Here is a 15,945-nt window from a genome sequence, read left to right on the forward strand (position 1 = left end):
CTCTCTCACCATGCCTTCGGCCTGGTGGAGACAATCATTAGGGAAGGGGGGGGGGGGGGGGGGGCTACTGCGCCCTGGGTACTGCGCCCTGGGTGCGTTTTTAATTGACTAATACATTCATTATTATTATTATAATTTGTTAAATTGGAAAAAGGGCTTCGTTAAGACCTCCATATTATTATGGTCAATGCCTGTGTGAAAAGTGGGAGCGATTGGTGCAGGCAGTGAGGAGCTACGGCGGTGTTTCTGACACACATTCATTCATTCAGACAGACATTGGCTGGGAGCGATTGGTGCAGGCAGTGAGGAGCTACGGCGGTGTTTCTGACACATTCATTCATTCAGACAGACATTGGCTTAATTATAGTATGATGATGATGATGATTTAGGATCCCCATTAGCTGTTACACCTGGCAACAGCTATTCTTCCTGCGGGGTCCTCACAGAATAACACATGTATAATATATTATATAGTATAGTATGTATAGTTTACATAGATACTCCACTGTTACGTTCTTAGTTTACGCATGATTCATGATAACTACTTTTTATATATGTGATGTATGCCATGCTTTTGTTATTGCTTAATGTAAATCGCTCTGGATTAAGAGCGTCTGCTAAATGCCTAAATTGTAAATTGTAAATTGTAATCTATTATACATTTGAAAACATGTGCCCAATGCCCAGGAAAGGAACATAAAGTCACCAGCTACTACGTCACTGACACGCTGCAACACGCTGCAACACACACTGCAACAACACACTAACACCACACAGCCTTACCCTCCGCGTCGATCCACGGCTATCTCCTCATGTCGCGCCGCACGCCCACACTCAACAACACACGCGTAAAAACTGTCATTGCACTGACACTACAGCCGCCTCCCGTCCAGACTCACAAACAACATCAATATCAATAATAAACACAAACACGCCACAAGCACCGACACCCCCGCCTAATTTGTTGCCAGGTCTATGAAAAAAAGCCCAGAAAAAATGCCATTCAACACGCTACTTACAACTCGCTTACAATTCGCGGACCTGGCAACACTGCATCCTGTTTTCCCATTGGCTACGGTTGCGACAACACGCATTTGCACTGCATCTTGGGAGCAACACAGCTTAATGTAGGGGTCACCGATTGCTGTGCTACATCCCCCTCATGTTCTCACCACCCCGTTCGGCTACACCACACACACTCACCTACACAATTCTCCACATGCAACACAGGGCCCTTATTGGCTAGCCCCCTCACATGGCGATCCCCACGCAGCCAAACACAGGCCAGCCACACACACACACCCACACACACACAACGGCCACGTTCGGAATTATCGCACTGAGCGCACTGTGCAAATGCAATGCAAACTAATAGGCGAGTGTGCTTCGGTGCGGTATTTCCCAACTCGCCCATCTCATCGACACAACGCGCGCAGTCGGATGCCAAGGTCTTCCGCCCATTATTCCTTTCCCAGTCTCACCACACCACGGACTCATTGTAACCTCGCATCAGTGTCACTGCAGACACGTAATCACACTGTGGAGGATTTGTGACTGAGTGACTGTGTGTGTGTGTGTGTGTGTGTGTGTGTGTGTGTGTGTGTGTGTGTGTGTGTGTGTGTGTGTGTGTGTGTGTGTGTGTGTGTGTGTGGTTTGATTTCAGCATGTTTTACACTGCACAGTTGCGCAGTGCACACCATGGGACAAATCGGCTTTTCACCCCCTGCCACTGTGCCCACAAACGCATGTACAAGAGGAAAACAATCTAAACATTATATACTAACGTCAGCATCGGGCAGATTAACACACACAAGCGTTATTAGTTGAGTTTTCTTATTGAAGTGCCTCTGAATTGTAACTGTGCGTTTATGTCAGTCAGCGATGCGATCCGTTGTTATTCAGCCACGCACGGACTGGAGAGAGGCGACGTGTTTCTCTCCCTTCGGCTCATGTCGCCCTCATTGTAACTACAAATATTGTTCCCGAAGAAACAATGTGGGGTCACTGCAATCCAAAAGATTGTAGGCCTACTATAATGCAGTCAAGGTCCCCACAAAAATATACTACAGTATGTTCTGCTCCATTCTCAACATCTTTTGGTTTCCAAAAACACTAACTTATTGTAAGTAAACCAAAACAGTAAAAATCAGTTTCATGTGTGCTTATTTTAATTTAATTTAATTTGCTTTGATGTGAAAATAAAATACAACAAATAATAATAATACCCATCCGTTAATACATGTGAAGGGCACAATACTGGGTTTAAAAACACAGCTGAAACATGAAGTGGAGTCTGTCAAATCTCACAATTTCCTTCTTCCCATTGCGCTGCAACGGAACTAGGATGAGCCGCCCGAAGGGCGGCGAAATTCTAGTAATATACATACAAAAGAATAGAAATAAAACCAGTTCCTTGTTGAGAGCTACAGACAGATCTTCCACATTAGTAGCAGACATATACAAAGTAGTGTCGTCAGAATACAATTATATCATGTATACTTATAGCATAAAGGGTATTATGGTATGTACATGAGGTTAGACAGATGAGGTACAAAAGGTCGCAGGTATGTATAGGCTACATATGAGGTTAGATATAAGATGCGTAGAAAATCAAGATGGAAATCACGGCACCAAGCGTTGAATTAGAAGGAGTTTATTTGCCAAGCAAAAGCGTCTCTCGACGGAGGATTCGGCACATTAGCTCGCTCCCAAATGTGGGCGTTCATTAGGAGACTTTCACAAAGACATCTATCTCTCAACCATATTACAAAACCGCATGACATATTACGACATTGTCTCAGATAAAGAGCCCAGACAGTCTGCAATACATGAACACAATCAATTACTTGTATCCTTATTGGTCAACAGATTCCACACAGAAGCTCACAAACATGGGTGACATTTTAAACAGTCCCCGCTTTTGTCTCATGGTTAAGGCAGATATGGATCACTACCAGCCGCTCCTTCTCCAGGAAGGGTGGCCATGACTCTCTGCGAGATACGTTTACTATAGTGTCACCCCCAAAAAATAAAACATTGGATGAATATACTCTCTGTGTGGCCTCAGCACCATGGACCTTGTGTTTTGCTCTTGTCCCTATAGTGCCCGTTCATGATTTTTGAGGAATCCCGGGTCTCTCGTTGTCATGAAAGGGAGCGGGAGACACTACGACGCTCTATATGGGTATAAAACCATAACAATATCAGATATCAGTTCTGAAGTGCCCATACCCGAGGCGGGGTTGGCGAAAGGGCCTTTTTGTGTGGAGTTTGCATGTTCTCCCCGTGTCCCCTAGGCCCTAGGGGACACGGGGCATGTTTGTGAGGGTACCCTAGGGCCTAGGGTACCCTCACAAAACATGCAGTAATCCTGGTCTCTAAACTGCCTCCCCCTGGCCAGCCGGGGCGCCTGATGGAGGGGAAAGGAACTGGTTGGAATAACGTGTTCCTTCCATGCACTACAACGTCCAACCAGGGAAACTCCCCCCTGCCAGGTGTAAAGGAGCAACTTGGACACTCATGCATGAAGGAAGCACGACGAGTTCAAGTCCGTTGCTCACCCAAGGTTGGCGGAGGGTGCAGTGTAGAGCCCAGGATCACATTAGATAATTGACACAGGGGTGAAAAATGGGTTACAAAATTGTGGGATAAAGAAATATATAATATAATGTAATGTGTGTGTACAGGGGTGCGGAGAACCGAAGGCTCAAGGAAGGCCGATTCCTGAACTCAGAGGACCTTTATTTTAACTCACTCCTTGACTCTTTATCCTTGCTTTCCCTCCCCCTCTCACACACACACTCTACAGGCAAGAAAAGCCTGGAAATAAATAACTCGAAAATATGTGTAACACTGAGGATGTCAGACATTTTGTAAATCTCATCACACCATGCACCAGCAGCACCGTGCCTGTGAAACCTTGGTGGTTTCCTAATTATCACAGAGCTTCTTTCCCCCCCCCCCCCGCTCTTCACAGTTCCAATATGCCTGCTGGATGCGGCGGCATGTGTCTGACAAAATCTATTTTTAAAATTTGTGGGGGGAAAACGCACACGCGCATGCACGCACGCACGCACGCACGCACGCACGCACGCACAAACAGGTCCAGTGTAACGTGTGTAAATGTTTAATTGCGTGGAGCCAGTGGTTCTTTCAGGGCAAGAGAGGCCATTCATAGCCCACACAGCGCCCTGTACTACTGACCCACTTACATATGAATCAGGGAAGACAGGGAAGAGAGCTGGAAGGAAAGAAAAAAGCTCATCCTTGTGCAGTGGTGATGCTCGCTGAAGATAACAGGATTTCCAAGCGCAGATTTTCAGGAATTAGTTTTAAACTAAACCGGGAGTGTCAGATTAGGATTATTCATATTGAATACAGCAGGTTTTTCCATGCTATGACAGGGGGATGAGGGACTTGCCTGTTCAAAATGACTGATGTCTGATTGCTGTTATAGGCAGCAGCACCTGTCGGCACTGTCTGACAAGATGGGATCATGTTAAATCAAATGATTTGTATAGCTGCTGCAGAACAATGGGATATCAGTTAGTTACGCTGGATTACTCATACTATGAGTGTGATACTGACCATGATACTGACCAAGATACTGACCATGATACTGACCAAGATACTGACCATGAGACTGACCAAGATACTGACCATGATACTGACCATGATACTGACCCTGATACTGACATGACTGATCAGCGCAGACATGCACTGAAACTTTACTTCAGTACGTTTGGAATCTCTGACCATGATACTGTCATGATACTGACATGATACTGGCATGATACTGACATGATACTGACCATGATACTGACATGATACTGGCATGATACTGACATGATACTGACCATGATACTGACATATACTGACGTGATACTGACCATGATACTGACCATAATACTAACCATGATACTGATATGATACTGACCATGATACTGACATGATACTGACCATGATACTGACATATACTGACATGATACTGACCATAATACTAACCATGATACTGATATGATACTGACCATGATACTGACATGATACTGGCATGATACTGACATGACGTGATACTGACCATGATACTGACCATAATACTAACCATGATACTGACATGATACTGACCATGATACTGACATGATACTGACATGATACTGACCTTGACACTGACATGATACTGACCATGATACTGACATGATACTAACCATGATACTGACCATGATACTGACATGATACTGACCATGATACTGACATATACTGACATGATACTGACCTTGACACTGACATGATACTGACCATGATACTGACATGATACTAACCATGATACTGACCATGATACTGACATGATACTGACATGATACTGACATGATACTGACCTTGACACTGACATGATACTGACCATGATACTGACATGATACTAACCATGATACTGACCATGATACTGACATGATACTGACCATGATACTGACATATACTGACATGATACTGACCTTGACACTGACATGATACTGACCATGATACTGACATGATACTAACCATGATACTGACCATGATACTGACATGATACTAACCATGATACTGACATGATACTGACCATGAGACTGGCATATACTGACATGATACTGACCATGAGACTGGCATATACTGACATGATACTGACCATGACACTGCCATGATACTGAAACCTATACTAATGTACTACTTCACCGTATGCCTACTATTTAGTTAACAGGGTTTCATAGTCTTCAGACATACTATAAAGTAATTTGGCATACTAAATAGTATGCTAGTATGTGATTTTGGACCGGCTGCTGTGTCTCAAATCTCATACTAACACTATTTTGTATGCCAAATTATTTTAGTATATCCAAAGTAGTATACTAAAGAGTAGGCTGAAATAGCATATTGTGTAGGAGCCTAGGAGGGTATATGTAGTATGTTTGTGCAGGTTTCGAACCCACGATAATTATGTTAATTATGTATGTATAATGCATTAACCACCGTGTGTATGTGCGAGAGAAGGTCCTGCAATGTGTATGCAATTAACTGTGGTCAGGTCCTTATGCAAATCTGTGTATACACGCACGTGCAGCTCTCATACATCTTGTTACCCGACTGTCTTATCCATATTTAATGTGCAAATTACACCCTCGCTCAGTCGTACTGCAACATAACAGGAAGCAAGCACATAATGGAATCTCACAGGTTTATTACACATCGTACATTCTTTACCACATTATGATGAACGAGAGGAGAGGCGAGGAGGTTAGGTTTAGTTTAGGGGGAGGAGAGGAGAGGGGGAGAGGAGAGGAGCTTTGGGGGAGGGGAGGAGAGGAGAGGTGGTGAGGGTGATGTTTGATGTGTAAATTCACCTCACACAGCCGGTGAGCTAGCTGTTCCCTGTGGAAAGGCATGGTGAATAACACATGAATTTGGTTCACATTTGGAATGATTTTTAACCACTTTCAAACTGGCAACCCAATTTTGGGCATGCTATTGAGGGCCACTCGTCATACATCATCATCATACATGACATTCCGTGCTCAGCCAATCAAATCATCTCAAATTACATGGTACACGCAGACACACTAAGCTGGGCATAGGAGCCTAAAATCACACCTGTGTGAACTGAGCGGTGCAGCTATACATTTATTGTTATAGTTACTGCGCACTACTGTGCTATGTACTGTATTGTAGTGTACTGTGCAGGGGTCCCCGGGACATCCAGACCACCATGAACGCGCGTATAGGGTGCCGGCCCGGTTCCGGCGAGCCGCCCCGCGTCCGAAACGGTCAAGAAATGACGGAGTTACCATGTGGGGGTCCCCGGGGGGCCCTCAGAACATCCAGACCCCCAGGAACGCGCCCAGGGAGCCGGTCCGGGTCCGGCGTGCTGCCACATCTCTGGCATCATTAAATTAAATTCCCTCCCTGCCAAAATAGCTCAGGTGACAACTGAAAACGGCTTTCACCAAAATTAAATTATGTAGACCATAGGCATAGGCTGCCTGACGTGCCAGATTGCGGGAATCGGTTTTCTACGTGGTTCGAATCCCAACGGTCCGATGCGGGACACGTAGATCTCCGTTTAGCGCATGTTTTTATTGATTACTTTCAATCGCCTTTGTACACACCCAGGCAATAGATCAAGCAGCCCCGATTCATCCTACAACACTCCGGTCACTTGATCCAAAATGCCTCTCCCCCTCCCTTCCTGAAAACAGGACGGGAGGGGCGAATTGTCACAAAATGGCGGCAAACTATCACGGATTGTATCGTCCCTCTGCGAACTCGGCGAGGGACGGTGGACGGTTATTTCTTTATGATGATGATCAACGGTCAGATGGAACAATGCAAATATGCGCTGTTGTGTTACTGGAGGGGGACAGCAACACTAAACCTCGCCTCACGCCAGTCTTTCCACCTCGGAGGGGCACAGCGACACCACCGTCCCTCGGCGAACTCGGCTAGCCGAGTTGGAACGATACACAGTGACAGACACGTACATAGATGGATAAATAATGACAACGCGTCTTTGCATTGTTTCATCTGTTTGTCTGGCGTCTGCTCGATCCGTCATCGTCATCGTCATCATCATCATCATCATCATCATCATCATCATCATCATCATCATCATAAAAAACGACGAAGGGTAGATGGGATCAATGTGTACTTTTTTCCTTGTAAAAGTAGACATTCAGGGATTTCATTCGGTGTATAGTATGTATAGGATATTTTTTGTGTTCATTTTTATAACTGCCTGTCAACGTCTGACATAAAACGGTCCCTAACTAGGCTTTCTGTTCAAGAAGAGCACATTACTACAAAAGCAGGTGTTACATAAAGGTAAATATCTCCAGAATGGAAGATGGTAAAATAAAATAAAACGTTTTAATTGGAGTGGACAAATTAAGCTTTCTTTTGAGGTATGCGGTGTGCTTCTCGCTATAAGAGAACATTTGCTGTCGGCCTTGGAAAAGGTTGGTCGTCCAATGCTATCAGCGTAGCGTCAGGGCTAATCAGGCTGCGGGAACCGTTCGCGCGCGGTGTGTTAAGATGTGAATATATGTCAAAGCATGTGGGGATTGCCAGCGAAAATGCCAAGATTGTTCCTCCAGTCCATAGACATTTGTCCTTGGCATCGAAGCGATGTCATGATTTCGGATGCCAAAAAATGCTGTAGCTAAACAATGACTTCAGACAGACCGTCAGCTTTGTCCCTCGCATGTAAAACTCTGCACTTGGTTTAATTAGATTATCTAGTTTCACAGCCAGAAGGAACAGCATATCGTCCTTTTTCTTTTGTTAGCCTGTGATGCTGTGACATATCTCTGTTTTAATAACAGTAATATTATATGCCACTTTTAAATACTACAGTATTTGTATGACTTCATATTTTCTGACATGACGTAGTATGACTTTATACTATTCCCATGTCAATGTGACTGAACTAAAACACGCACACAGTAGCTTCTCTGTTCTGTTTTCAAGCCCCCGTGGTCTCCACCTCCCCCACGCTCCCTTCAATCCCTGTAGAGAGATGATGGAGACACAGAGAGGGCTGTCTGGAACAGCACCTAATTGCAGCCAACGAGCAATGAGCAATATCACTGCTAATTGCTTACTCACAGGCCTCATTCACACATATCAAACACCAATCAAGCAAATGTTTGGTCGTTTTTTTTGTTTTTTTAGGCCACCACAATGCTTTTTAAATGGCGTCACATGGTTTGACCAAACATTTGTGTTTGATTGCTGATTGCTGGTGGTGTTCTGCCCCTCCCCCCGATCAAACAAAAATGTTTGGTCAAACCATGTGACTCCCATTGGAAAAGCATTGTGGTGGCCTAAAAAAACCCAAAAAAACCCCAAACATTTGCTTGATTGGTGTTTGATACGCGTGAAGACAGTTGAGTTTATTCATCGGGAGATTTCCGTTCTTGTTTTTTAGCAGTGCCTTATCAATACGGGGTCTTTGAAACAGCGGTTATCAAACATTGTCATGACATCATGGATGCCAAAATTGATACGATACTGTATTAAGCCTTGGAAGATGACGTTCCAGACTAGATAATAAAGAATAGCACTTTACAATGGTTCATTCATTCATACATTGGGAGGTGAAGCGGCTTCCTCACTTCCCACACCAATGGTGGTAAGCTACTGTAGCACAGACCGACTCATTGGAGGCAATGTAGGGTTCAGTGTGTGGACAGGAGGAGCCGGGATTCGAACAGCCGACCCATGGTTCATTGGAAGACCTGCTCTACCTCCTGAGCCACAGCCGCTTAAGATGCCTATAGCTGCCTTAGGAGAGGATATTTTGGCCCAAGACAGTTTTTTTTAGTATCAGTAGTGCAGTAGGTGCAGTCGGTAGTGCTGTCGCCTCACAGCTAGAAGGTCCTGGGTTCGATTCCCGCTGGGGACGCTGTGGGTGGTGGGGGCATGTTCCCTCCTCCGCGTCATCATTGCCCATACCCTTGGCGAAAGGGCCTTTCTGTGTGGAGTTTGTATGTTCTCCCTGTGTCCCCTAGTGTAGGTAGGTACCCTCACAAATAACATGCTGTAATCCTGGTCTCTAAACTACCTCTCCCTGGCCAGCGAGGGTGCCTGATGTGCCTGATGTGTGGCAGATATCAACTAGCTCAGTGATCTAGGTCCTAGATCCTAGATTCTAGGACACTGGATACTGAATACATGATTGGGAGATTGTAGGTTCAAACCCCACTCAAGTCTTTACTTTCAAGACCGATTTCCAGAAGAACTAAACTAAACTAAAAAGATGTGTGTTACAGGTAGCAACTAGTGTTCTAGGACGGCATAGCCTACTATAGCACGCCGTTTTTCATCATTTTTGAGGATTTAAAAAAAAGACGAAAATCACTCGAAACAATGGACTATAGCCCATGGTCTCGAGTGATTTTCGTCTTTTTTTTTTAAATCCTCAAAAATGATGAAAAACGGCGTGCTATAGTATGCCGTCTGAGATGGGCTATAGCCCATGGTCAAATATGATGAAAAACGAGGAGTTGAAAAAAGACGAAAATCACTCCGAGACCATGGGCTATAGTCCATTGTCTCGAGTGATTTTCGTCTTTTTTTCGAATCCTCAAAAATGATGAAAAACGGCGTGCTATAGTATGCCGTCTGAGATGGGCTATAGCCAATGGTCAAAAATGATGAAAAACGAGGATTTGAAAAAAAGACGAAAATCACTCCGAGACCATGGGTCCATTGTCTCGAGTGATTTTCGTCTTTTTTTCGAATCCTCAAAAATGATGAAAAACGGCGTGCCGTCTGAGATGGGCTATAGCCAATGGTCAAAAATTATGAAAAACTAGGATTTGAAAAAAAGACGAAAATCACTCCGAGACCATGGGCTATAGTTCATTGTCTCGAGTGATTTTCGTCATTTTTCCAAATCCTCAAAAATGATGAAAAACGGCATGCTATAGTATGCCGTCTGAGATGGGCTATAGCCCATGGTCAAAAATGAGGAAAAATGAGGAATTAAAAAAAGACGAAAATCACTCCAAGACCATGGGCTATAGTCCATTGTCTCGAGTGATTTTCGTCTTTTTTTCGAATCCTCAAAAATGATGAAAAACGACGTGCTATAGTCTGCCGTCTGAGATGGGCTACAGCCCATGGTCAAAAATGATGAAAAACGAGGATTTGAAAAAAAGACGAAAATAGCTCCGAGACCATGGGCTATAGTCCATTGTCTCGAGTGATTTTCGTCTTTTTTTCAAATCCTCAAAAATGATGATAAACGACGTGTTATAGTATGCCGTCTGAGATGGGCTACAGCCCATGGTCAAAAATGATGAAAAACTATTTCGCCTTTTTTTTCAAATCCTCAAAAATGATGAAAAACGGCATGCTATATATAGTATGCCGTCTGAGATGGGCTACAGCCCATGGTCAAAAATGATGAAAAACGAGCATTTGAAAAAAAGACGAAAATCACTCCAAGACCATGGGCTATAGTCCATTGTCTCGAGTGATTTTCGTCTTTTTTTCGAATCCTCAAAAATGATGAAAAACGGCGTGCTATAGTATGCCGTCTGAGATGGGCTATAGCCAATGGTCAAAAATGATGAAAAACGAGGATTTGAAAAAAAGACGAAAATCACTCCGAGACCATGGGTCCATTGTCTCGAGTGATTTTCGTCTTTTTTTCGAATCCTCAAAAATGATGAAAAACGGCGTGCCGTCTGAGATGGGCTATAGTCAATGGTCAAAAATTATGAAACACGAGGATTTGAAAAAAAGACGAAAATCACTCCGAGACCATGGGCTATAGTTCATTGTCTCGAGTGATTTTCGTCATTTTTCCAAATCCTCAAAAATGATGAAAAACTGCATGCTATAGTATGCCGTCTGAGATGGGCTATAGCCCATGGTCAAAAATGAGGAAAAATGAGGAATTAAAAAAAGACGAAAATCACTCCAAGACCATGGGCTATAGTCCATTGTCTCGAGTGATTTTCGTCTTTTTTTCGAATCCTCAAAAATTATGAAAAACGACGTGCTATAGTCTGCCGTCTGAGATGGGCTACAGCCCATGGTCAAAAATGATGAAAAACTATTTCGCCTTTTTTTTCAAATCCTCAAAAATGATGAAAAACGGCATGCTATATATAGTATGCCGTCTGAGATGGGCTACAGCCCATGGTCAAAAATGATGAAAAACGAGCATTTGAAAAAAATACGAAAATCACTCCAAGACCATGGGCTATAGTCCATTGTCTCGAGTGATTTTCGTCTTTTTTTCAAATCCTCAAAAATGATGAAAAACGGCATGCTATATATAGTATGCCGTCTGAGATGGGCTACAGCCCATGGTCAAAAATGATGAAAAACGAGGATTTGAAAAAAAGACGAAAATAGCTCCGAGACCATGGGCTATAGTCCATTGTCTCGAGTGATTTTCGTCATTTTTTCAAATCCTCAAAAATGATGAAAAACGGCATGCTATATATAGTATGCCATCTGAGATGGGCTACAGCCCATGGTCAAAAATGATGAAAAACGAGCATTTGAAAAAAAAGACGAAAATCACTCCGAGACCATGGGCTATAGTTCATTGTCTCGAGTGATTTTCGTCATTTTTCCAAATCCTCAAAAATGATGAAAAACGGCATGCTATAGTATGCCGTCTGAGATGGGCTATAGCCCATGGTCAAAAATGATGAAAAATGAGGAATTAAAAAAAGACGAAAATCACTCCGAGACCATGGGCTATTCTATCTATTCTATTTATAGTGACTCATAGGAATAGACTACGTGACAACCAGGAATAGTCTGGTGACCACCGGAGAGACGGGTGGCAGCCGGAAATTAGACGGCACCCGGGAGCAGTATGGGTTGGCGCCCCAGCCTGTGTCTTCCGTGAGGAAGAAGCCCAACAAACCCACGGTGAGGCCTTTAGGAGGGCCATTCAAGCCTCAAGCGGAGCCTGCGGCACCACCAAGGGCAAGGTGGAGCCTGCGGAACTGTTGCGGCTCGAGAATCCACCATTCCTGAATAAAGTGCCTGGTGCTGGGAGTCTGGTGCAACGCACAGGGCCTGACCTGGTGAGAGCAGGAGTGGACCTGGTGAGACGTAGGAGGGGCCCGGACAGGAGTCAACCCACAGAGCCTAGTCCTTCCACGCGCCAGAATGGTACCTCCCAGTCCCGGCAGAGTAGTTCAGGAGGAACGGATTGTGTGGCCCTGGTTTTTCCCTAATGGGACTGATCGAGGGTAGCTACTGGGACGTAAGTCGGGACTTGATCACCCCGGCTGGGTCACCTGAGTGAGGGGTATGATGTTGCGAGACCCGAAACCCCGATGACCTTGGGATACATCACTGAGGATACGTCCCAGGTGCATCCATGTATGTATGTATTTTGTTTAGCTATAGTCCATTGTCTCGAGTGATTTTCGTCTTTTTTTCGAATCCTCAAAAATGATGAAAAACGGCGTGCTATAGTATGTCGTCTGAGATGGGCTATAGCCAATGGTAAAAAATGATGAAAAACGAGGATTTGAAAAAAAGACGAAAATAGCTCCGAGACCATGGGCTATAGTCCATTGTCTCGAGTGATTTTCGTCATTTTTTCAAATCCTCAAAAATGATGAAAAACGGCATGCTATAGTATGCCGTCTGAGATGGGCTACAGCCCATGGTCAAAAATTATGAAAAACTATTTCGCCTTTTTTTTCAAATCCTCAAAAATGATGAAAAACGGCATGCTATATATAGTATGCCGTCTGAGATGGGCTACAGCCCATGGTCAAAAATGATGAAAAACGAGCATTTGAAAAAAAGACGAAAATCACTCCAAGACCATGGGCTATAGTCCATTGTCTCGAGTGATTTTCGTCTTTTTTTAAAATCCTCAAAAATGATGAAAAACGGCGTGCTATAGTATGCCGTCTGAGATGGGCTATAGCCCATGGTCAAAAATGATGAAAAATGAGGAATTAAAAAAAGACGAAAATCACTCCGAGACCATGGGCTATAGTCCATTGTCTCGAGTGATTTTCGCCTTTTTTTTCAAATCCTCAAAAATTATGAAAAACGGCGTGCTATAGTATGCCGTCTGAGATGGGCTATAGCCCATGATCAAAAATGATGAAAAATGAGGAATTAAAAAAAGACGAAAATCACTCCGAGACCATGGGCTATAGTCCATTGTCTCGAGTGATTTTCGTCTTTTTTTCGAATCCTCAAAAATGATGAAAAACGGCATGCTATAGTATGCCGTCTGAGATGGGCTATAGCCCATGGTCAAAAATGATGAAAAATGAGGAATTAAAAAAAGACGAAAATCACTCCGAGTCCATTGTCTCGAGTGATTTTCGTCTTTTTTTCGAATCCTCAAAAATGATGAAAAACGGCGTGCTATAGTATGCCGTCTGAGATGGGCTATAGCCAATGGTAAAAAATTATGAAAAACGAGGATTTGAAAAAAAGACGAAAATAGCTCCGAGACCATGGGCTATAGTCCATTGTCTCGAGTGATTTTCGTCTTTTTTTCAAATCCTCAAAAATGATGATAAACGACGTGTTATAGTATGCCGTCTGAGATGGGCTACAGCCCATGGTCAAAAATGATGAAAAACTATTTCGCCTTTTTTTTCAAATCCTCAAAAATGATGAAAAACGGCATGCTATATATAGTATGCCGTCTGAGATGGGCTACAGCCCATGGTCAAAAATGATAAAAAACGAGGATTTAAAAAAAAGACGAAAATAGCTCCGAGACCATGGGCTATAGTCCATTGTCTCGAGTGATTTTCGTCTTTTTTTCAAATCCTCAAAAATGATGATAAACGACGTGTTATAGTATGCCGTCTGAGATGGGCTACAGCCCATGGTCAAAAATGATGAAAAACTATTTCGCCTTTTTTTTCAAATCCTCAAAAATGATGAAAAACGGCATGCTATATATAGTATGCCGTCTGAGATGGGCTACAGCCCATGGTCAAAAATGATGAAAAACGAGCATTTGAAAATAAGACGAAAATCACTCCAAGACCATGGGCTATAGTCCATTGTCTCGAGTGATTTTCGTCTTTTTTTTAAATCCTCAAAAATGATGAAAAACGGCGTGCTATAGTATGCCGTCTGAGATGGGCTATAGCCCATGGTCAAAAATTATGAAAAATGAGGAATTAAAAAAAGACGAAAATCACTCCGAGACCATGGGCTATAGTCCATTGTCTCGAGTGATTTTCGCCTTTTTTTTCAAATCCTCAAAAATTATGAAAAACGGCGTGCTATAGTATGCCGTCTGAGATGGGCTATAGCCCATGATGAAAAATGATGAAAAATTAGGAATTAAAAAAAGACGAAAATCACTCCGAGACCATGGGCTATAGTCCATTGTCTCGAGTGATTTTCGTCTTTTTTTTAAATCCTCAAAAATGATGAAAAACGGCGTGCTATAGTATGCCGTCTGAGATGGGCTATAGCCCATGGTCAAAAATGATGAAAAATGAGGAATTAAAAAAAGACGAAAATCACTCCGAGACCATGGGCTATAGTCCATTGTCTCGAGTGATTTTCGCCTTTTTTTTCAAATCCTCAAAAATTATGAAAAACGGCGTGCTATAGTATGCCGTCTGAGATGGGCTATAGCCCATGGTCAAAAATGATGAAAAATGAGGAATTAAAAAAAGACGAAAATAACTCCGAGTCCATTGTCTCGAGTGATTTTCGTCTTTTTTTCGAATCCTCAAAAATGATGAAAAACGGCGTGCTATAGTATGCCGTCTGAGATGGGCTATAGCCAATGGTAAAAAATTATGAAAAACGAGGATTTGAAAAAAAGACGAAAATAGCTCCGAGACCATGGGCTATAGTCCATTGTCTCGAGTGATTTTCGTCTTTTTTTCAAATCCTCAAAAATGATGATAAACGACGTGTTATAGTATGCCGTCTGAGATGGGCTACAGCCCATGGTCAAAAATGATGAAAAACTATTTCGCCTTTTTTTTCAAATCCTCAAAAATGATGAAAAACGGCATGCTATAGTATGCCGTCTGAGATGGGCTATAGCCCATGGTCAAAAATGATGAAAAACTAGGATTTGAAAAAGAGACGAAAATCACTCCGAGACCATGGGCTATAGTCCATTGTCTCGAGTGATTTTCGTCTTTTTTTCAAATCCTCAAAAATGATGATAAACAACGTGTTATAGTATGCCGTCTGAGATGGGCTATAGCCCATGGTCAAAAATGATGAAAAACTAGGATTTGAAAAAGAGACGAAAATCACTCCGAGACCATGGGCTATAGTCCATTGTCTCGAGTGATTTTCGTCATTTTTTCAAATCCTCAAAAATGATGATAAACGACGTGGTATAGTATGCCGTCTGAGATGGGCTACAGCCCATGGTCAAAAATGATGAAAAACTATTTCGCCTTTTTTTTCAAATCCTCAAAAATGATGAAA

This window comes from Electrona antarctica, assembly GCF_951216825.1.
Source record: "Electrona antarctica genome assembly, chromosome: 16".
In the NCBI taxonomy this organism is placed as follows: Eukaryota; Metazoa; Chordata; class Actinopteri; order Myctophiformes; family Myctophidae; genus Electrona; species Electrona antarctica.